General features: G+C 39.7%; 1 protein-coding gene and 1 non-coding gene across 3 annotated transcripts in view; one reads left to right on the top strand and one right to left on the bottom strand.

The window, feature by feature from the left end:
* The window catches only part of TENT4B (terminal nucleotidyltransferase 4B), a 73,407-nt gene that overhangs the window by 15,167 nt on the left and 51,244 nt on the right, over positions 1–6,996 (top strand). The window lies entirely within an intron of this gene.
* On the bottom strand, positions 4,224–4,330 carry LOC119471516. Its single transcript, XR_005200589.1, has one exon. It is a non-coding gene; the product is annotated as a U6 spliceosomal RNA (small nuclear RNA).

Raw genomic sequence — 6,996 nt, 5'->3', positions numbered from 1 at the left:
ATCTTGGCTCACTGCAGCCTCCCCCTCCTGGGTTCAAGTGATTCTCCTGCCTCCGCCTCTCGAGTAGCTGGGATTACAGGTGCCCGCCACCACACCTGGCTAATTTCTTTTTTTGTATTTTTAGTAGAGACATAGTTTCATCTTGTTGGCTAGGCTGATCTCAAACTTCTGACCTCAGGTGATCCGCCCATTTTGGCCTTCCAAGTGCTGGGATTACAGGTGTGAGCCACTATGCCTGGACCTCCCACATTATTTTGAAGCAAATTCCATATCACATAATTTCTTTCTTTTTTATTTTTTTTTTTGAGATGGAGTTTCACTCTTGTCACCCAGGCTGGAGTGCAGTGGCACAGTCTCTGTTTACCATACCCTCTGCTTCTCAGGTTTAAGCGATTCTCCTGCCTCAGTCTCTTGAATAGCTGGGATTATAGGCATGCACCACCACACGTGGCTAATTTTTGTATTTTTCGTAGAGAGAGGGTTTCAACATGTTGGCCAGGCTGGTCTTGAACTCCTGGCCTCTGGTAGTCTGACTGCCTTGGCCTCCCAAAGTGCTGGGATTACAGGCATGAGCCACCTCACCTGGCCAATATCACATAATTTCATATAAATATTTCTTTGTGTTTCTTTAGATAAGGACTTAAAAGAAGGCATAATCATAACACCATTATTAATACCTAAAAGAAATGAGCAATAAATGATTCATTTGTTGTATCAAATATCCAGTGTTCGTATTTCCTCAGTTGTCCCATAATCATTTTTAAAAGTTTGTTCAAATCAACATCCAAACAAGATTTTTTTGATTGCTCTTGTTGAAAATACATTTTAAATCTTTGTTTATAGCTGTCTCAGCCATCTGTTTTCCCCCATATTTATTTGTTTAAGAAACCAGGTGTTGTTTCCTATGGACTTTCTTACTCTGAATTTTGCTGGTTATATTCCTGTGGTGTCAGTTTATTATGTTCCCTTTTCCCCCTGTATTTTCTGTAAGCTTATAATTAGGTCTAGAGACTTGTTTAGATTTTGTGAGTTTTTTTTTTTTTTTTCAAGAATGTATCGTAAATGATGGTGTATACATCTCTCAGAAGACACATATCTTAATGTCTTTTTGTGATAGTAGTTATTAATGATTACTCCTATGTTAATTATTTGGATTGTAAGTTTATGATATTCTCATTCTCTTGATTTTTTTTTTTTTTTTTTTTTTTTTTTTTTTTTTTTTTTTGTTTTTGTTAGCTGGAATGCTTCTGAAAGGAGAAACCTTTCTTCTTCAAGCTGCTTGGCTGTCTTGAGGGTTCACTTCTAATAGGGAAAGCAGGCTAAGGGTGAAAAAGGAGATAGCTTCTAACTGGCTTTGTTAATGAGCTGTCACTCCAAGTGAAGAGAAACAAGACAGGCCACAGGAAACTGAAGTGGGCCTGGAATATTGGTGCCCTGTGCGTGCATGCGTGCATGAAGGGAAGTTAATCCTCCCTGTAGGGAACTCTACTTGGGTTTTGGTCAGTGGCCAGGGCTGTTAAGGAAGACCTTTGCCCGAAGCCATACCTAGCCTTTGCTTTCAACTCGTGACAGCTGAAGGAAACCAGGACAGACCTATGACCTATGAACTTGTGGTCAGTAGACAAAGTTCTCACAGCCTAAATTCAGTAACCAGGAGTAAATGCTTGCTTTCCCTTGAAGTAAAATTTGAATGATATGTCTCTTCAACTTGTGCTAATATTTTTGTTTGTTTGTTTTTTTGAGACGGAGTCTCGCACTGTCACCCAGGCTGGAGTGCAGTGGCGTGATCTCCACCCACTGCTACCTCCGCTTTCTGGGTTCAAGTGATTCTTTGGGCTCAGCCTCCCGAGTTGCTGGGATTACAGGTGCCTGACACCATGCCCAGCTGCTTGGGAACCTTGAGGCAGGAGAATTGGGAGGCAGAGATTGCTGTGAGCTATGATTATACCATTGCACTCCAGACTGGGTGACAGTGAGACTCTGTCTCCAAGGGGGAAAAGAAAACCAAACAGTTGTATTCACAGGATGTGAAACCTGTCTGTATTGAGTGCTTACTGGGAGACTGGAGTATGCACAAATTTTGGTAAACAAGGGGATTCCTGAAACCAATCCCCTGAGTATATGGAGGATTGACTATATCTTTTAATAGAATTTATTACTTTATTTTTTAGCAGTTTTAGGTTTATGGAAAAATTGAGCAGGAATACATAGTCTCTATTTCCCTTGCATTTCTCCCTATTGCTAATGTCTTGAAATAGTGTGGTACATTTGTTACAACTAAAGAGCCAAATATTGATACATTATTGTTAACTAAGGTCTGTAGTTTATATTTTTAATTGTATTTTAGGTTTTGGGGAACATGTGAAGAACATGCAAGATTGTTGCATACGTACACACATGGCAGTGTGATTTGCTGCCTTCCTCCCCAACACCTATATCTGGCATTTCTCCCCATGCCATCTCTCCCCAACTCCCCACCGTCCCTCCCCTGTTTCCTTCCGACAGACCCCAGTGTGTGATGCTCCCCTCCCTGTGTCCACGTGTTCTCATTGTTCAACACCCGCCTATGAGTGAGAATATGCGGTGTTTGATTTTCTGTTATTGCATCAGTTTGCTGAGAATGATGGTTTCCAGGTTCATCCATGTCCCTGCAAAGGACACGAACTCATTGTTTTTTATGTCTGCATAGTATTCCATGGTGTATATGTGCTATATTTTGCCTGTCCAGTCTATCATCGATGGGCATTTGGGTTGGTTCCAAGTCTTTGCTATTGTAAACAGTGCTGCAATGAACATTTGTATGCATGTATCCTTACAGTAGAACGATTTATAATCCTTTGGATATATACCAAGTAATGGGATTGCTGGGTCAAATGGAATTTCTATTTCTAGGTCCTTGAGGAATCGCCACACTGTCTTCCACAATGGCTGAACTAATTTACACTCCCACCAACAGTGTAAAAGTGTTCCTATTTCTCCACATCCTCTTCAGCATCTGTTGTCTCCAGATTTTTAAATGTTCGCCATTCTAACTGGCGTGAGATAGTATCTCAATGTAGTTTTGATTTGTATTTCTCTAATGACCAATGATGATAAGCATTTTTTCATATGTTTGTTGGCCTCATATATGTCTTCTTTTGTAAAGTGTCTGTTCATATCCTTCGCCCACTTTTGAATGGGCTTGTTTGCTTTTTTCTTGTAAATCTGTTTTAGCTCTTTTTAAATTCTGGATATCAGCCCTTTGTCAGATGGGTAAACTGCAAAAAATTTTTCCCATTCTGTTGGTTGCCAATTCACTCTAATGACTGTTTCTTTTGCCGTGCAGAAGCTGTGGAGTTTGATTGGGTCCCATTTGTCTATTTTGGCTTTTGTTGCCAATGCTGTTGGTGTTTTGGTCATGAAGTCCTTGCCTACACCTATGTCCTGAATGGTTTTGCCTAGATTTTCTTCTAGGGTTTTTATGGTGTTAGGTTTTATGTTTAAGCCTTTAATCCATCTGGAGTTAATTTTAGTGTAAAGTGTCAGGAAAGGGTCCAGTTTCTGCTTTCTGCACATGGCCAGCCAGTTTCCCCAACACCATTTATTAAACAGGGAATCCTTTCCCTATTGCATGTTTTTGTCAAAGATCAGATGGTTGTAGATGTGTGGTGTTGCCTCCGAGGCCTCTGTTCTGTTCCATTTGTCTATATCTCTGTTTTGGTACCAGTACCATGCTGTTTTGATTACTGTAGCCTTGTAGTATAGTTTGAAGTCCGGTGGCATGATGCCTCCAGCTTTGTTCTTTTTGCTTAGAATTGACTTGGCTATGTGGGCTCTCTTTTGGTTCCATATGAAGTTTAAGGTGGTTTTTTCCAGTTCTGTGAAGAAGGTCATTGATAGCTTGATGGGTAGCGTTGAATCTGTAAATTACTTTGGGCAGTATGGTCGTTTTCATAATATTGATTCTTCTTAACCATGAGCATGGAATGTTTCTCCATCTTTCTGTGTCCTCTCTTATTTCGTTGAGCAGTGGTTTGTAGTTCTCCTTGAAGAGGTCCTTTACGTTCTTTGTTAGTTGTATTCCTAGGTATTTTATTCTCTTTGTAGCAATTGTGAATGGCAGTTCGTTCTTGATTTGGCTCTCTTTAAGTCTGTTATTGGTGTATAGGAATGCTTGTGATTTTTGCACATTTATTTTGTATCCTGAGACTTTGCTGAAGTTGCTTATCAGTTTCAGGAGATTTAAAAATATGGAATGCTTCACGAATTTGCATGTCATTCTTGCTCAGGGGCCATGCTAATCTTCCCTGTATCATTCCAATTTTAGTATATGTGCTGCCGAAGAGAGTACTGTAGTTTAGAGTTCACTCTTGGTGTTGCAGTTTCTCTGAGTGTTGGCAAATTATATGATGACATGTGTCTACAGTTATAGTATTATATAGTATATATTGTTGCAGTTTCTGTGAGTATTGTATATAGTGTTGCAGTTTCTATGAGTGTTGGCAAATTATATAATGACATGTATCTACTCTTATAGTATCATTGAGTAGTTTCACTTCCCTAAAAATCTCCTTTGTTCCACCTTTTCATCCCTCCCCTCTCTGTACTCAAACCCCTGGCAACCACTGATCCTTTTACTATCTCCATCGTTTTACCTTTTACAGACTGTCATGTAGTTGGAATCATACAGATTGGCTTCTTTCCATGTTCCTTCCTGGCTTGATAGCTCTTTTCTTTCTTTTTGAGACAGAGTCTCGCCCTCGCCCAGGCTGGAGTGCAGTGGTGCGATTGGTTCATTGCAACCTCTGCCTCCCAGGTTCAAGTGATTCTCCTGTCTCAGCCTCCCAAGTAACTTGGACTACACGTGCATGCCTCCACGCCTGGCTAATTTTTGTATTTTAGTAGAAACGGGGTTTCACCATGTTGGTCAGGCTGGTCTCAAACTCCTGACCTCAGGTGATCCACCCACCTTGACCTCCCAGAGTGCTGGGATTACAGGCGTGAACATCACACCTGGCCAGCTCTTTTCTCTGTACTGCTGAATAGTACTCTTTGTATAGGTATGTTAGTTTCTTTATTCACCTTCTGAAGGACGTTTTAGTTGCTTTTAAGTTTTGGCAGTTATGCATGAAGTTGCTATAAACATCTGCGTGTGGGTTTTTGTGTGGTTATGTTTTTAGCTCATTTGGATAAATACCAAGGAGCACGATTGCTGGATCATATGATAAGAGTGTGTTTAGTTTTGTAAGAAACTGCCAAAGTATTTTTCAGGGTGATTGTACCATTTTGCATTCCCACTAGCAATGAATGGAGTTCCTGTTGCTCCAAATCCTTGTTAGCATTTGGTGGTGTCAGTGATTTGGCTTTTCACCATTCTAATAGCTGTGTAGTGATATCTTGTTTTAACTTGCAATTCTCTAGTGATATATGATGTTGAGCATCTTTTCATCTGCTTATTTGATATATGTGTATGCTATTTGGAGAAGTGCCTGTTCTGATCTTTTGACCATTTTTAAATCAGATTGTTTTCTTTTCTTTCTTTCTCCCCTCCCCTCCCTCCCCCCCCCCCCCCCTTTTTTTTTTTTTTTTTTTTTTTTTTTTTTGAGACAGAGTCTTGTTCTGTCGCCCAGGATGGAGTGCAATGGCGCAATCTCTGCTCACTGCAACCTCCACCTCCCGGGTTCAAGTGATTCTCCTGCCTCAGCCTCCTGAGTACCTGGGATTACAGGTGTGTACCCCCACGCCCAGCTAATTTTTGTATTTTTAGCAGAGACAGCGTTTCACCGTGTTGGTCAGGTTGGTCTCGAACGCCTGACCTCATGATCCGCCTGCCTTGGCCTCCCAAAGTGCTGGGGTTACAGGTGTGAGCGATCACACTTGACTTTAGATTGTTTTCTTATTGTTTCTGGGTTCTTTTCGTTTGTTTTTTTGAGAAAGAGTCTTGCTCTGTCGCCCAGTCTGGAGTGCAGTGTCACGATCTCAGCTCACTGCAACCTCTGCCTCCTGAGTTCAAGCAATTCTCATGCCTTAGCCTCCCGAATAACTGGGATTACAAGCATGTGCCAGCACACCTGGCTAATTTTTGTATTTATAGTAGGGACAGAGTTTTACCATGTTGGCGAGGCTGGTCTTGAACTCCAGGCCTTATCTGCTACCTTTGCCTCCCAAAGTAATGAGATTATAGGCATGAGCCACTGTGCCTGGCTTATTGTTAAGTTTTAAGTGTCCTTTGTATATGTGTATTTTATTGTGATTCTTTTAAAACTGATGCTTAATAATTGTGTATATTTATGGGATGCATGTGATATTTTGATACATGAATACAATGTGGATCAAATCAAGGTAGAGTATCACCTCAAACATTCGTCATTTCTTTATGTTGGAACATTTCAAATCTTCTAGCTGTTTTGAAATACACAATAAATTATTAACTTTAAGTCACCTCATTGTGGTATCAAACATTAGAACTTATTCTTTCTACCTGACTTTAGTTTTTTTACCCATTAACCAGCCTCTCTTCATCAGTTCCCCATCTCCCCTACTCTTTTCTTAGGCTCTGGTATGTATCATTCTACTCTCTAGCTTCATGAGATCAACTTTTTTTACTCAACATATGAGTAAAGAATATGTAATATTTCTTTTTTACTGTCTGGCTTCTTTGTGTATTTTGGATACTAGTCTTTTATCAGATATGTGTTTAGCAAATATTTTTTCCAAGTCTGTGACTTATCTTTTCATTCTCTTAAATAATGTTTGTCGCAGAGCACACATTTTAAATGTTACTGCATCCAGTTTACCAATTCTTTCTTTAATAGATTGTGCTTTTGGTATTGTATCTAAAAAGTCTTCAGTAAACCCACAGTCACCTAGAGTTCCCTTTATGTTATATTATAGGAATGTTATAGTTTTATGGTTTACATTTAGGTCTGTGATCCATTTTAAGTTAATTTTTATGTGAAAGATGTAAGATCTATATCTGGATTCTTTCTTTTACTATTCTTTTTTTTTTTTTTTTTT

The sequence above is a fragment of the Cebus imitator genome, unplaced genomic scaffold (assembly GCF_001604975.1).
Source record: "Cebus imitator isolate Cc_AM_T3 unplaced genomic scaffold, Cebus_imitator-1.0 Scaffold63, whole genome shotgun sequence".
Classification (NCBI taxonomy): domain Eukaryota; kingdom Metazoa; phylum Chordata; class Mammalia; order Primates; family Cebidae; genus Cebus; species Cebus imitator.
Note: the sequence above shows the minus strand (reverse complement) of the source record. Positions and strands in the feature narration are given on the sequence as shown.